Source organism: Vombatus ursinus, unplaced genomic scaffold (genome assembly GCF_900497805.2).
Source record: "Vombatus ursinus unplaced genomic scaffold, bare-nosed wombat genome assembly UNPS02008961.1, whole genome shotgun sequence".
In the NCBI taxonomy this organism is placed as follows: Eukaryota; Metazoa; Chordata; class Mammalia; order Diprotodontia; family Vombatidae; genus Vombatus; species Vombatus ursinus.
The window spans coordinates 9,671,300-9,688,562 of NW_020948739.1; the positions used below are offsets into that span (position 1 = coordinate 9,671,300).

The 17,263-nt window shown below is 39.0% G+C and overlaps 1 protein-coding gene across 1 annotated transcript in view; it reads left to right on the plus strand.

Moving 5' to 3' along the window:
* The first annotated feature begins 2,065 nt into the window (after positions 1–2,065).
* ATP6V1C1 (ATPase H+ transporting V1 subunit C1) overlaps positions 2,066–17,263 on the plus strand; it is a 147,089-nt gene continuing 131,891 nt past the window's right edge. Inside the window, exon 1 of the mRNA XM_027849968.1 lies at positions 2,066–2,197. The gene's annotated coding sequence lies outside the window, so the exon portion shown is untranslated. The remainder of the gene's footprint in view (positions 2,198–17,263) is intronic.

A 17,263-nucleotide genomic window follows, 5' to 3' on the forward strand; every position in this document is an offset into this window, starting at 1 on the left:
ATCTTCTATGCCCCTCTGAGTTGTGTTCCTTCTCAACTGTGGTTCCTGCTGGGACTTTATCCTCATATCAAATTGTTTCACTGTCTTTTAGAAACTACTTGAGAGGGCATGGCCCATCATTGCTCAGCTGGTAACAAAGCTCCGTTTTTAATCCAATCAGTGGATTAATTTGGACTTCATAAAGGGCTCACATTTTTATAGGCTGCATTTTTATGGTGAGCTATGCCCTATAAAAGGGCAACTAGGTTGCACAGTGGTTAGGGTGCCTGGCCTGAAGTAAGGAAGACTAATCTTCCTGAGTTCAAATCTGGCCTTAGATACTTATTAGCTGTGTGACCCTGGGCAAGTCACTTAACCCTGTTTGCCTCAGTTTCCTCATCTGTAAAATGAGTTGGAGAAGGAAATGGCTAAACCACTCCAGTATCTTTGCCAAGAAAACCCCAAATGGGGTCACAAAGAGTCAGACATGACTGAAAAGACTGAACAACATGTCCTATAAACATATAACACCTCATTACTGACCACCTACTTTCTGTGATTAAGTCCTAGTCTTTCAGAGACATTACATGACAGTCAGTCAACAAACATTTATTAAGCACTTACCATATGCCAGGCAATGAACTAAGTTCTGGGGTTGTAAAGAAAAAGTCAAGAGAGTCCTAGACCTCAAGGAGCCTATATTCTAATGAGGAAGACAAGATAGTGTGGTATGGTGCAAAGAACATTCAATGCCTCTGGAGTCAGAAGACCTGGGTTTAAATACTACCTGTGTAACCTTGGAAGAATTACCTAACCAGCTTGGGCCTCAGGTTCTTTGTTTATAAAATGAGGGGATGGGGTTAGACTGGATGGCTTCTGAAGTCTCTCTTAGTATAAATCTATGATCCTATGATCCTCAATGCGCAGAAGACGCATGTAGGCAAGGCTTGTGTCCTAGCCTGCAGATGTATGAATTTTGGAAGTGTAATAGATAGTAATCATAAGCCAGGATGAAATCTCTTATTGAGGTCATCCATCCCTGTACCAGAGAGAATTATGGAAAGAAAAAACTGTTTCAAGTCTATTTAGAATTTTCTTTTTTTTATTTTTTTGGCAATTGGGGTTAAGTGACTTGCCCAGGGTCACTCAACTAGTAAGTGTCAAGTGTTTGGTCTGAGGCTGGATTTGAACTCAGGTCCTCCTGATTTCAGGGCCAGTGCTCTATCCACCACACCACCTAACTGCCCCTTGAGTCTATTTACAGGGAAAGACACTAGCAACTAGGAGAAGTGGGAAAGGTCTCCTTCTCAAAGGAGCATCTTTAAGCTAAGTGTTGAAGAAGCAAAGATTTCTTAAGATGTGGAAGTGAGGAAGAAGAACATTCCAGACATGGCCGGTAGCCATTTGCTTCTTGCAAAGGCAAAAGATGGGAGATGGCTGTGGAAGAGAGTAATATGTAAGAAGTCTTCAAAGGTAGGAAAGCGGACCAGATTATGAATAGCTTTAAATACCAAAGAAAAAGGTTTATATTTTATCCTAGACATAATAGGAAACCACTGGAGTATATTAAGTAGGAGGTGTGAAATGGTCATGGGAAAACCACTTTGGCAACTGTGTGGAGGATGGATTGGAATGGGAGAGACTTGAGGCAAGGACCAGTTAGAAGGGTGCCTGTGAGGGAAACTGAGGAAGATCTTCCCTAGCCCCTCGTGTAACCGCCTCATGACCTGATATAAAGAATATAAAGTGGAGTTAACATGCATGGCTGGGGGTACTATGGAGACAGAACATTAAGTAACCAACAAACTATGTTACCTGGGAAAGCAATTCTTATCTCAAGGAACATTTTTCTTGAGAGAAGTGTGTGACTGTTCAAGGACCTGATCACTCCTTGGAGACTTACACAACAAACAGGTATTTGGGGATCTGATCAAGCTCCCACCTTTGTTAGAATATGTGCGTATCCAGGACCTGAGCTCACCAAGGATATGTACACAAAACAAAATACTAAGATTGTTTTTCCCTGGATTACATAGATATAAAAGGGGCATCTGAAAAGGGGATTTTTGGAGTACTTTGATGTCAGAGATAGGGTCGCCGATTCTCTGTTGTTGTTCAAGGGAGGACCGCGTGCACGGCCCTTGTTGTTTAAGAGCAGGACTCTGCTCTTTTGGCCTCCTGATCAAACCTCTTGATCGTCTCCAGTCTCCCCAGTCTTGTAGGTATTTGAGCTCGCCTGGTCAGTGAGTGTGTATCCTTTCTTTTCTTATTCCTCCTTTTCTTAATTTTGATTATTGCTTATTGCATTGAATATTATTCTTACCTTTATATGCTTGTGTTGTATAATCGTTATTAATCATTGTAAAATAAATGTGATGTTAAGTTTATTCTGAGTGCATGTCATATCTTGAGGTCCGAACCTAAAGTGAGAGTATTGCGTAGTCCATAATCCTTTTGATTACAGTATCATAATCCAGGCAGGCAGAGGTGATGAAGGGGAGGTGGAAGACCAGGCATAATGACCTCATGGGCAGAGGTGTCAGACATGAAGTCCAAAGGGCCACATGTGGCCCACAACTCTCCTGAGTGCAGCCTGACACAAATTAAAACATAATTGGGGGGCAGCTAGGTGACACAGTGGACAGAACACTGGCCCTGGAGTCAGGAGGACCTGAGTTCAAATCCAGCCTTAGACACTAACTGTGTGACCCTGGGCAAGCCACTTAACCCTAATTGCCTCAAAAAAATGTAATTGGGAAATATTTAACAAAGTAAATAAAAATACAATATGTCATGTGGCTTTCTGAGTCAATGCTGGGGTGGGGTGGATGGGATCCTTATATATGGTTTAATGACACCTGTTTCTATTTGAGTTTGACAACACTGCTGTAGGGAGCTTCCATTATACAAAGAGGGGGTTACTCCAGGATTGCCAGAGAGAAAGTGGTTTTGAGAGATACAGCATAAATGAGCAAAAAAACCTGATTATTCAGAAACAAGACCTAGACCAGGTGAATTAAAGATGGGTGGCTAAGAAATGGTGACTTTCTGAAAGTCAGGTTAGTACCTTAGTTAATCATTGGGATTTTGCATATCAGCTAAGTTAGAGAGGGTCAAAGGAGTGTTTAAAAAAAAAGAAAAAGACTTTGCCCTTTCCATTATATAGACCTAAAGATAAAGAACATCAGTTAAGAAGACTCAGGATAGGTTGTTGTTGTTTCAGACTTCATAATCCTATTTGGGGTTTTCTTGGCAGAAATACTGGAGTGGCTTGCTATTTCCTTCTCCAGCTCATTTTACAGGTGAGGGAGCCGAGGCAAACAAGGCTTAAAGTTACTTACCCAGTGTCTGGTGAGGGTCTGAGGACAAGTTTAAACTCTGGAAGATGACTTTCTGACTTGAAGCCCAGTGTGTTACACTGTGCCACCTGGCTGCCCCATCAGTATAGGTAGGTATATGCTTATAAAAGTGTGAGGCCAAGTCAGTTAGCAGAGATAATCAACTTGGCCTTAGAGCAGATTGTCTCTCTACCTTTTCCATACATACTCATTTGCATGGACCTGCAGGAGAGGAAGAGAATAAGAATTTATATAGTACCTACTATGTAGTTCCTACTGTATAGTATCTACCTACTATGTGCCAGAACACTGCTTAACAGCTAAATGCTTTTTACAAATATTATCTCATCTGATCCTCACAACAGTCCTGCCAGGTAGGTGCTATTATTATCCCTATTTTAGGGATGAGGAAACTGAGACAAAAACATTAAATTCTGTTATGGATTTGTATTCTTCTTGGATTGGGAAAAACTATAATAAACTCAGTTGAAAACTTTTAAGTGAGAGAGAGTACAGTTCTATAACATGCCTCTTTTAACCAGCACTGCTCCTTTAAAAGCACTACTCTTTTAACCGAGAAACAAGGAACTTGTTTTCCATTTACAAGGTTATTGTTAATATAGCTCCTAATTGTTTTTGTATCCTAGATATTGATTTGATATATGTAGATCTAGGGTACCTAGGTGGTGAAGTGGATGGAGTACCAGGCCTGGAGTCAGGAAGAGTCATCTCCCTGAGTTCAAATCTAGCCTTAGCTGCCTACTAGCTGTGTGACCCTGGGCAAGTCACTTAATCCTGTCACCTCAGTTTCCTCATCTGTAAAATGAGCTGGAGGAGGAAATGGCAAACCACTCTTGTATCTCTGCCAAGAAAACCTCAAATGGGGTTCCATAGAATTGGACATGACTAAAAAATGACTGAACAACGATACGTAGATCCATTCTGTTTGTTATTTTCATGTATTATTTCTTCAGAAGGACATTTCTGATAGGTATTATTGTAATGTGGTAAGAGTTAGATAGTTTTTTTAAAAATGTTAATTAATGAATTAAAAATATATTTGCTTATCACTTTAATATCAATAGGTTAAGCTCATTGGGAGCCATAGTTCCCATCTAGCAGTTATAACATTTACAGGACTCTTAGCACTTCATGGTACTCTCCTGATTCTGACCTACCTTCCTCCTTCCAGACCTTTAACCTTCAATCATAGGAATTCAGTTCATATTTAAAGATCTTGATTCTATACTTTGGGCTTCCAAAACTTTTTATTCATTTTCCTTTAATCTCAGTATTAACATGCTAAGATTTGAGCCACTATTTTTTTTAATCATCTTTCTAGTGGCTGCCCCCTACCACATGGAATAAAGACCCAAACTAGCATTTCATTATGCCTGGTATTTAGTAAGCACTTAATAAATGCCGATTGATTAATTCAGAGCCTTTCTTCTCTCCCTCTTTCTCATTTTTCCATAATCCTCCAGGCACCTAGTGACCGGAAACTGTGCCTCACCCCAACTCATTGCCCAAATACTCCCACTGCGTGACCTATCTCATGTATCTCCTGGCTTCTATATATATTCTTTTCTCCTTTGACAAGTCAGGATAAGAGTGAGGTTCAAATTTTCCCTGCTCCCCCACTGCCCCTCTTTGTTGTTATATTCTTTTTTTTGTACATCCCACTTTCTCTCCTTTTCCCTTCTTCTAGTGCATTCCTTTTCACCACCCATTTGATTCATATTTTGAGATCCAAACATGACAGAATCATAACCAGGCCTTCTGTCTAATTAGACTCACCCTTTAATCCTTGGTGACAATAATGTTCTGAGGGGTTACATGCATTATATCTCCTTATAAGAATGTAAATAATTTAATCATGTTTAGTCCCTTATGATTTCTCATCTTAGTTTACCATTTTATGCTTCTCTTGACTCCTGCATCAATTTGTTAGATTTTCTACTTAGTGCTGATCCTTTAATCAGGAATGCAAGGAAATACATTGTTTTTCTAAAGGTCCATTTTTTTCCTATAGGATTTTATTCAGTTTGAGATTTCAAATCAGGTAAAATGAATGAGCTCTATACCAATTCTCTTAGTTTTTTTTTTAAATAATACTTAAAGCTTTATGAGCTTTTTAAAATTTATTTCATATCCTTCTCATGATGTCTCATGTGATAAGTAAAGTGTTTATGTTTACAGATGAGGATGTGGAGAAAGAGAAGATCTATATGACTACCATATTTTGTTTCTTACCTCATGGTACATTGAACTTTCTATTTGGACAATGTTTTCTCTAATCAGATGGCATTTTTATATGTGGAAAGTTCTTTGCAACTATTTTTAGTACTTCTTCCTAACAATCAGTTGTATTATTTAATATTTATGGGGAGGTACCTAGTGGCCCAGGGGTAGAGCATTGGGTTTGGTGTAAGTAGATCTGAGTTCAAATCTGGCTTCAGATACTTACTGGCTTCATGACCCTGGTCAAGTCACTTAACCTCAGTTTCCTCAACTGTAAAATGGGGATAATAACAGCACCTACCTCCCAGGGCTGTTGTGAAGATAAATTGAGATAATATTTGTGAATGCTTAGCATGTTGCCTACCACATAGTCAGCATGTAATAAACGTTTATTCCCTTCTCCCCACCCTTACGTGGAACTTCGCTTGTACAAAGTGTTACACTACCATTATACTACAAATCAGCAGCATGAATCAGGAGCTATCAATCAGTACAACCATTATGGAAAACAATTTGGAATTATGCAAATAAAGTAACTAAAATGTCAATATCCTTTGATCTAGAGATTCCTCTACTAGGCATATAATCCAGGAAGGTCATTGATAAAAAAAAAGAGAGAGAGAGAAGCCTTCACATACATCAAAAAATTTCTAGCAGCACTTTTTGTGTTAGCAAAGAATTGGAAACAAAGTAGATGCTCATCGATTCCCTCTTGGACTATATAGCCTCACCTTTGATTCTCCCCGGTCCACTACATCAGAGATGTCAAACACTCCTGAGTGGGCCCAAACCAAATTAAAATGTAATTGGGATATAGTTAACAAAATAAACAAGGGAACACAAGTAATATTATGTGGTTTTCTAAGTCAATATGTGACCTATAGGGATGCTTATATATAGTTTAGAGGTCCTATTTCTATTTGAGTTTGACACTACTCAACCCCATTATCATAGAATAATATTATTATAGCTTGAGAACTAGAAAGGATTATAAAAATAATGGAGTCCAACCCTCCTCATTTTACACATTAAGAAATAGAAGCCTAGATAGGTTAAGTGACTTGCCCAGTTACATAGCTACTAAGTGTCCAAAGGCAAGATTTGAACCCTGAACTTCCTGATTCCAACACTATACCCATTATGCAGCTCTGCCTCTCCCAGTATGACGGTGAAAGAAACCCTTTTCCCTAATTATTCCTTTCCATATTCTTTCCATGACGATTTCTCTGTTAATTAGGTCCTTAATTACCTTTCCCTATCTTCACTCACTGGCTTTCCAATAAACTGTATAATTGCAGACTTGTGATCTGAAATATTACACCATGGTGAACAATTTGCACTTCTTTTCTTTTGGCTTTTATCTCATTTATTTGTTCAAGATTGTTTATCTAATTTTTAAAATTTACGTAATATAGTTATTGCTGGATTAGTTGTGGGCAAGCTGTAAATTATCACTGGACTATAAATCACAGTAATAATGTGTTCATTGGCCAGATCCCAAACCACAGACAAAAAGCCTTACCATGCTCTGAAGGTCATGGCATTTGAGTTTTCTCAGACCTTGAAAAGCTTGGAATTTAGGGACAGCAATTTTGCTTAGGAGAATCTGCTGCCTCCTGTTCCTTGAGTAGAAACTGGCAGGATCACAGTTACGCTCTTAAGTTTATCTGTGGACAAAAAACAGGGAGAAGCCTCCTAAGTGTCAGCACAGAAGAGAATAATGGCTTGAAGTCATCCCTTTAAATCATTCTTTTTCCATTTCTGTTCAGTAGAACCCCAGGTTTATGCAAAGGAGTCCAAGGGATTTTGTGGAGAAAAATATTAATGCAGGACAAGAAACACTGAAGACTCGTTCACTTGTTCACTCGTTCAGCCATGTATGCTGTGTACAATCGGTAGATGAAATAGTGATGGGTCAAAATTGAATCATATTGCATCACCAAAAAAGCTTTCTTCTTATTCATCAAGAACCAATCCACTCAATAATGGATGATACATAACTGATTATCACTCAGCCTTGGCAAAGTGTATACAAAATAGTTGGTGTTCATTTATATGTTCATTTATTTTTTTCTATGAGTATTTTTGTATCAATTCCCATTGTATATGAATAGACAAAAACCAGTATGTTTGAAGAGATAAAAAAGCCAAAATGTTAAAAATTTAGACTCCAAGAAAAAGCCAGCCTTGGCCCTTGGCCCAACCTTGTGCCAAAATCTGTCACACTGGGAAATAACTTGATTGAATATCCATTGATTACGTTACAACACAAGTTGCATTACCCATGGCCCTGAGTCCAGGGTGATGCCACAGTGAAGAAATAGAACTAATCACAGATTGAGGTTAAGAGCATATGTTCCAAGTAGGAAGCTCATAGTTTCCCCTAGGTTTCTCTACTGTGGGCACAATTGTCCTAGATATCTAGAAGGGATAGAATCACAGGAGCAGAGCCAATTTCATCATCATTGGCAGGAACATCCAGTTACTTGACTGATAGGGAGACCTCTAGGCATAATACATCAAAGTACAAAGTCAGAGCCAGGAAGTGGGTCAGAAGCTCCAGGATATCCAAGAATTTAGGTCCAGGAGAAGGATAAAGTACAAGGTTACACTGCTAGGATTCACGATTCGAACCTTGGATAGCACGAAATGGAACAAAACTGAAAATAACTAAAAATCTTGGAGAGCATGGTACAACGGAAAGATTTCTTGATTTGGAGTCAGAGGACTTTGGGTGAAAAGTCCAGTTCCACTGTACACCGTTGGAGAAAAGCTTACCTATGTGACTTTGGATGAATCATTTATCTGCTACAGGCCTCAGTTTCCTCATCTGTAAAATAAGCTGGAGAAGGAAATGATAAATCACTCCAGTGCCTTTGACAAAAAAACCCCAAATGACATCACAGAGTCAGACACAACGGAAGTGACTGAATAGCAACAACAAAAAATGAGGTATTGGTTAGTTGATTTTTAGGGTTTTTTTCTTCTAACTCAATCTGTGATACTATGATGAAAACAAATGTCTATACACCTAATTTTAGTATCAAATCTCTAATATAAAAGAAATGCTAATTTAGTATGATGGCAATTATAGTAATCTTGGATCCCGAGTTATGGCTACTGATCCTGATACGAAGTGTATCACATTTTTAATAAATATCTTGATTCTGACAAATGTTTAGGGGAGGCAACATATCATAGGGGAAAGAGTTCCAATTCAGAGTCTGGAAACCTATGTTCCTCCCCCACACCCCCATCTATATGACCTGGGACAAAGCACTTAACTACTTTTTTTTTTTTGGTGAGGCAATGGGGGTTAAGTGATTTGTCTAGGGTCACAGAGCTTATAAGTCTCAAGTGTCTGAGGTCACATTTGAACTCAGGTCCTCCAGACTGCAGGGCCAGTGTTCTATCCACTGCACCACCTAGCTGCCCCAGCACTTGACTTTTCTAAACTTTAGTTTCGTCATCTGTAAAATAATAGGGCTAGACTTGATTGCCTCTCAAGTCTCTTCCAGCTTGAAATGTATGTCCTATGAGCTGATAATATTAAAAGATCAATGATTACATCAGATACTGTTTCTAGTTATGCACCACTTAGTGATATCAATTATACCCTTTAAAATATGTTATAAACTAATTGAATTGATACTTTCTATTTTTTTGTATCATCTTCATTTCCCAACATGTCTTTCTTCTTTTCCCCCCCTCCCCCTGAACCATTTTTTTTCCCTAACAAAGAATAAAAATGAAAAAGAATGTAATGCCTTTTGGAGATAGTTCTGTGGCAGAACAAGTCTCTCAGGCCTAGCCCATAGACCCCTAAGACTTAGAGTCTAGTGGCTTATAGAGAAGTTTCTTGTAGTCTAGGGGGAAAAAAAGCAGTATTGTGCAATTTGCACTGGATTGTGTGGGATTATGCAACCCTGTGGGAAGCTGGGGTAGGAGGGAGTGCAGAGAGGCACTTCAGGAGGAACAGTGTCTCACAGTTGTGCATCTTCCTTCCCCAATACCTGAAGGGTTGATGGGAGGATAACAATGGTGATTGGAAAGATAGGGATTGCTTATGGTCCTAGAGGCTTACCCTGTGTCATCTGAGCTCTGACCATAAAGAAATACTTCTAAGGTGGATGAACTTGCCTATTTCTCACCTTTCTACTTTCTCGTTCCCTCTCCCCTTCCATCCAAAAGGGAAGAGATTTAAATCCAGATTCCTGTTTTCTTTTTTACTTTCTCTTTGATATTTCAATGTCATTTCTAAAAGCCTGGTTTCACTAGAGAAAATAAGAGAGCAACCTTAATTGTCCTCCATTTACATCTTGAAATTGCAGTCAGAGAATGAAACTGGGTGTACTTTGGATATTTAGCTTTACAGGGTATAACTGGCTGGAAGACATCCTTTTTTTCATTGGTGACTAAATGCTTCTTGGGGGTTTTGGGAGCTCTTTAAAAAAAATTTTTATTAATAACTCTATGAATTTTCAAAAATTGCAAAGAAGGGATCCCACATGAATCTGGGGCCATTTTCTCTAGTCTATTGTTGTTGCATCCATGGGTGCCTATGAGCTAACAAGGGATCAGAAGGGAAATTTTTAAAAAATTTGTTTATTTTTAGTTTTTGACAATCATTTCCATAAGCTTTTGAGTTTTAAAATTTCCCCCTCCCTCCCTAAGACTGATGTTCAATCTTATATAGGCTGTACATATACATTCCTATTAAACATATTTTCACATTAGTCGTGTTGTAAAGAAGAATTAGAACCAATAGGAGGAACCACAAGAAAGAAGAAACAAAAAGAAAGGGAAATTTTGAAGTAATGGGTAGGCTCAAAGATGTGTCTTCACCCAAGGCCAAGACCAGACGAGATGAGAAAGGGGTGGTCTGGGAGGCATATAGCCAGGATGAAGAAATAAGATCCCAGGGAGTTCAGAGTTAAGTGGTTTTCTGCTCCCTGGGCATGGTCTCGGAAATTTTGGTTTGAAAAGATGAAAAGCCTCTAGAGAAGCTAAGTAACTTGCCTGATATTCTGGGACTAGTGAGTGGTAGAAGTAGGATAAGAACCCAGATATTTCATTGTTACTATTTTTTGGTGAGGCAGTTGGGGTTAAGTGACTTGCCCAAGGTCACACAGCTAGTAAATGTCAAGTGTCTAAGATTGGATTTGAACTCAGGCCCTCCTGACTCCAAGGCTGGAACTTTATCCACTGTGCCACCTAGCTGCCCCTAAAACCTAGGTATTTCAGCTTCCAGTTTGCCCATCAATGTTACTGCCTCCAAACAGTTTGTATACATTAGTTGTCTGATATGGAGGTTAAATAGGCATGATTGGATTTATGCTCTTAGGAAACAAAGGCCCCGCCTTGGTCCTCTATTTGCTTTGTAAGATATTCTGTGCAGATAGACACATTCATCTATGATGATGATGATGATGATGATGATGATGATGGTGGTGATGATGATGCCGACACCAGTGATGGGAAGGGAGAACAAATTCAGGGTCAAATTCACCAGGTTAGACAAATAGAATATGATAATAGGATCATGAATTTAGACCTTAAATGGACCTTAGAGGTCATCTATGTCCAATTGCCTCATTTTACAGATGAGGAAATCAAGGCCCAAATAACATGCCCAAAGTCATAGTCCAATTGCCTCATTTTACAGGTGAGGAAATTGAGTGCCAAGGAAGATACATGACAAAAAGAAATAGCAAACCATTCTGATATCTTTGTCAAGAAAACCCCAAATGGGGTCACAAAGAGTCAGACACAACTGAAATGACTGAACAACAACAACAATAAATTTTTTGCTATAAGAGATAGCTGTCTGGGAGTGGGGAGGAAGAGAGGACCAGGAGAAAATCTAGGTGATGACAGAATAAAAGATATAATAAAAATTTATTAAAATACATTGGGGGGCAGGGAAGACATGGAATTGGAGGAATGTCCAGTGGTCCCTTTTGTTTGGAACAGAGACTATGTAAAGCCTGAGAAATGAGACTAGAAAGGTAGTTTGGAGCCAGATTATGGAGGGCTTTAAATGCCAGGTTGAGGAACTCATATCTTATCCTGGAGGAATTAGGGAGTTATTAAAGGCTTTTGAGTAGAGGAGTAAAATGGTGAAAAATAGCTTTAGGAAGATAATTTTAGTAACTCTGTGAAGGATTATAGAATCATAGATCAGGGCCAGAAGGGTCCTTAGAGATCATCAAGTTCAGTCCCCAGTCCCCTTGTTTTACAGATGAGAAAAGTGAAGTTCAAAAAAGTCAAATGACTTGTATAAGGTCACTTAGAGAGTATTAGAAACAGGATTTGAATCCAGGACTTACTGACTCTAAGTCTAGCACTCTAACCACCATGCCATGTTATTTCTCATTGGAAATGAGATGGAATGAATTGGAGAAGGGAGAGACTAGAAGTAGGTAATAATAATAGTAAGTATCATTCTAGCTAACATTTAAATAGCCTTTAAAGTTCATTAAGTGCTTTATATATGTTATCTCCTTAGATCAGTTAGGAGCTTGTTACAGTAATCTAGGTGAGAGATGAGGAGGGTTTGAATTATGGTAGTGGTGAAATGAGTGTGGTAGCAGAATGGTTTGGCAAATGATTGGTGATTCAGGGTTAGTTCATTCACCCGAGCTATGTCTTTGCAGGCAGGGGAGGGATGATATTTAAAAGAAGCCTTGGCCCAGAATGTTCCTTGCCAATCTAAGAACTACTCCACCATTATCACTGCTATTTATTGCTGGCTTGCATTCCTGTGACTCTCAGCTTGGCCCAAGAATTCCCCTATTGCTTCCTCCATTCACTGTCATTCCTGGGGCCATGTGGTTCCCTGGGGACAGGGTAAGGGAGCAGGTGGATGTGCAAACCTCCCTCTGGGCAATAGATTCTGAGTTGGGGAGCGCTCTCTCTCCTTTCTCCCCCTCTGCTCCCATTTCTAGTTTCCAGTCTCCTTTTAAAGGTCAAGTCCCCACTAATGCACTGTTGGTGGAGATGTGAACTGATCCAACCATTCCGGAGGACAATTTGGAACTATGCCCAAAGGGCTATAAAACTGTGCATATCCTTTGATCCAGCAATATCACTGCTAGATCTATACCCCAAAGACATAAAAATAAAAGGGAAAAGGACCTGTTTGTACAAAAATATTTATAGCAGCTCTCTTTGTGGTGGCTAAGAATTGGAAATGGAGGGGATGCCCATCAATTGGGGAATGGCTGAGCAAGTTGTGGTATATTAATGTAATAGAACATTCTTGTGCTATAAGAAATGATGAGCAAGAAGATTTTAGAAAAACCTGGAAAAACTTGTGTGGTCTGATGCTGAGTGAAGTGAGCAGAACCAGGAGAACATTGTACACAGTAACAGCCACTTTGTGTGATGAAGAACTGTGAATGACTTGGCTATTCTCAGCAATACAATGGTCCAAGACCATCCCAAAGGACTCGTGATAAAGCATACTATCCACCTCCAGAGAAAGAACTGGTATTGTTTGAATACAGACTGAAACACGCTATTTTCACTTTCATTCATTCTTTTTTTTATTCTAGTCTTTCTGTACAAAATGACTGATATGCAAATGTTTTACATGTTGTACATATATAACCAATATCTGATTACTTACCATCTCAGGGAGGGGGAAAGGGAGGGATGGAGGTAGGAATAGAATTTGGAACTCAAAACTTAAAAAAAAACCCAAATGTTAATGAATTGTTTTAACATGTAATTGGGGGAAATATTATATATTAAAAATAATCATAACGGTCAAGTCCCAAGAGTAAGAATCACCAATCATCTGACATCTCTCATCATGAATAGTGTATGAAATACGGCATCCCAGGGCAAGGCCAGTTCACACCTTATCAAAGAATGTCACCTTATCTAACACAGCCAGAACAAAGTTCTCTTCAGTGGGGGCAGGGAGGACTTTATACCTTAGATTCATAGAATTACAAATTTGTAGCTGGAAGAGACCTCAGTGTTTAACTAGTCAAACTATGTCAGTTTAATGATGAAGAAACTAAGTCTCAAAAGAAGTTTAATGACTTCTCCAAGGTCATAGAGTCAGTATATCTCAGAACTTGGATTCAAACTCAGGTTCTCTGACCCCAAATTTAGTAGGAATAGATTATCAATGCTGCAGCAGCTAAGTGGTCACAGTGAATAGGCCTAATTGGACCTAGAGTCATGAAGACCTGAGTTCAAATCTGTCCTCAGACACTGTGTGACCCCAGGCAAGTCACTTCATTTATGTCTACCTCAGCTTTTTTAACTGTAAAATGGGGATCATAATAGCACCTACCTCCCAGAATTGTGAGGATCAGATGAAATAGTATTTGTAAAGTGTTTAACATGTTGCCTGGCCCATAGTGGATGCTTAATAAATGCTTATTTCCATCCTTGCTTCCTTCTTTCTTGAACCTGGGTTAGTCATCTCCCATAGGACCCAAGTGGCAAGCACCAGCTGGGAAAGGAAGGTAGACCAAAATGGGTGCTACACTAATTTGGTATAGATTTTTACTTTTGTTCTAACAATTCAACAGTCTGACTATATACAGACAGTTGATTCAGAAATTATTCCCTCATTAACCAGTCATTTGCTTTCTTTTAAGATGAGCAATTTTGTTTTCTACAATGTTTTATTTATGTCTGTTGAATCCCCTATTTTGGGGGATGGAATATTTTTTTCAGCTATCATAGTGACTGAATTCTGCGTGGTTAGCAGGTAAATTTACTTATAATCAGCTACTGAACAGCAAATCTTCCTTATATTTGCCTCTCTGATGTTTTAGAAAAAATAGTCAATGTAAGTGGATTTTCTTCCAAGATTATCCAAGTCCCTGAGGCCATTTCAACCACCAAGGGCAGGTGCTGACAGGTAAGAGCCAGGGTCCCCACAGAATGCTTATATTTTTGTCTAATTTCTCACCTACCCCAATATGCTGTCAGTCAACAGCATTTACTGGTCACTTGTTACATACAGTAGTCTACAGATAATCACAAAGAAGATCACCTACTACTGACACCAAGAAAAATGATCATAAGCCATGGGGAGAGACATGTGTGCCACCACAGAGGAAATGATTTTCTCAAATTTGGGAATGGAAATAGAGCAATGGCTAAAGCCTTAAGCTTCTGAAAGCTTCAAGAAGAAGAATGAACATAGTGGTAAAGTAATTTAACACAAATGCAAACTTAGCTTTTCCATGTAATGGCAAGTGATTTTTATTACATGGGACTTCATTGATCTTCCATATATGTTGTCTTTCCTATTAGAATGTGAGCAACTTGAGATTAGAGAGTGCCTCAATCTTCTATGTGTTCCATGGGCCACCCCACCCCCATCACGATGCTTTGTACACAGTAATCACTTGATAAATGCTTCATTCATTCATTCATGGCTTGGTAATGTTCTGAATCAGTTCTTTGAAAAATTAGAACAGTAGATATACTGCCTCTATAAATGATAGGAGATTCCCTTTATTTGGTCTCACAGCTTGAATTAAAGAAAAGATCCAGGCTCAAGGATTTACAGAACATTGCTACTCAGGAAGCTAGTATAAATATGAGCTTTATTACTGTGTGGGGCATCAAGCAGGCAAAAACAAAAAGTATAAACATACACATACAAGATAGATATGTGTGTATGTATGTATTTTATGGAGATTACAGAAGCATACACAAGATATATATCTTTGTGTATATAATATGTACATATATATACACATGTATACACATATGTCTATCTATATCTATCTATATATTTACATTGATAGTGATATCTATCTATCCATATCCATCAATGAGACAGATTCAGTCACACACAGGGCCAGAGTCATTCATGTGAGGGAGATGTATAAAGTGACAAAAGTATTGGTGGGAGTACAGGCTCATGGTGGGGTCTGGCCAAGGAAGTTTTATACCTTAAAGATAGGCTTGGTTGAGAATAGGCAATCTCTGTCAGATATGGGAGGAAGCATTTCTAATCAGTCTCAGATGTGGTGGGGAAGTTCTCTCTCTCTTTCTCTCTCTCTCTCTCTCTCTCTTTCTGTCTTTCTCTTCTCTAAGTTGTCCATCTAACTTCATGTGATAATCTGGACAATAGACACCCTTTTCTATTTGCTTTTTCCTGTTTGTCCTAACCTAAACTCTTTGGGGTTAAGTAAGAAAGCAGTGAATTGGATGTGAAGTTAACCAATTGGGATGATACTAAGCAAATTAGTGTCAAAAGTTTCTGATTAATCTTACTTAATTTTTCAGTTCTCCAGTTTCCTTTTTAATTGAATTAAGATTTCCATAGGATTTCCTGTCCTATGAGAAGCAGCATAGTCACCCTGCTACCCCACACAAGTGAAATGATAGCCCTGAGTACATGGTAGCACATTCCCTTCCCTCTGTTCCCTTACCATCCCCTCCCCTCTCTACTCTTCTCTCATTTTTTCTCTCTATCTCTCACAGGTTGGAGGTGCAAGGACTACTCACAGTCCCCAGTCCCACTGCTGATTGACACGGAAGCTTTGACCCACTCCATTTGAGACCTTGGCCAATTCACTACTTCTTAGGCAGCTTGTCACTAACCCCCAGGAGATCATCACATTAACCCAGTCAACATAGCCCACTGTAGCAAATAACACAAGTTTGAATGATGCCATAGCCTCTGCCTTCCCAGTAGCTGGGATTACAGGAGCATATCACCATACCCATTGAGAACTCATTTTCTAAGAGCTCCAATTCTTAGTTCAACCTCTATCCAAAAGAATCCTGCCTCTCTATCTCCATCCTCCCTCCTAAACTCTAAAGCCACATCCCCAACAATTGTCTGCTAGGTATTTCCATTTGGAGGTCCTGATGCCATCTCAAATTAAAAGAGTCTTTTCCTTCCATTAGCCTCCCCCTTCCCAATCCAAACTAGTTCTTGCTTTTTACTGTATTATTTTTTTTTAATGGTGCTATCATTCTTCTGGGCATAAAGATTCACAAGATCACATAATTTAGCTCAGGAAATGATCTTAGACATCATTTAGTTCAATTCTCTCTTTTTCAAGATGAAGAAACTGAGACCTAGAGAGAGATGATTTGCCCAAGGTCATTCAAATCTGTTATTTAAACCCTCTGTTTCTATAAGCAGTGTTCTTTCCATTACACCACTCTAAGTAAGCCGACAATCTGGTACCTTTAACTTCTCCCTCTCACTAACCCCTCACATTCAATGAATCATAAGGGCCTGGTAATGATGCCTCTGCAATATTTCCCCTAGCACAATAGAAGGATTTCTATCCTACAGCTTGCCATTTAATGAGCTATGTCACTCTGGATGAGTGACTTAAAACTGTCTGGGCTTTAATTTCCCAATCAGTAAAATGAGAGGGTGAGAGAAGATCTCCAAGGCCTCTTTCAACCACTGTTCTGGTATGCTTTCTGCCACCACCTCAGTTTAGATCCTTATTTCTTGACTACTATATTTCATTCTAAATAGGGAGGCAATTATGGAAAACATCTGGTTTGTTAGATTGTCCATAACTTCCTAGGTACCCTTCTCCTAAAACAGACACGTGGAAGTAAACTCTGCTGCCCAAGATTCAGTTAAGTTGCAGTAGATAAAATCTGATTGTCTAGCTTTTATCCTTATTTGTACTATCCTGGGTATAGGCTACATGGTAGGTCAACAATCAGGTCACAAAGCCTACACCTGTGCACAC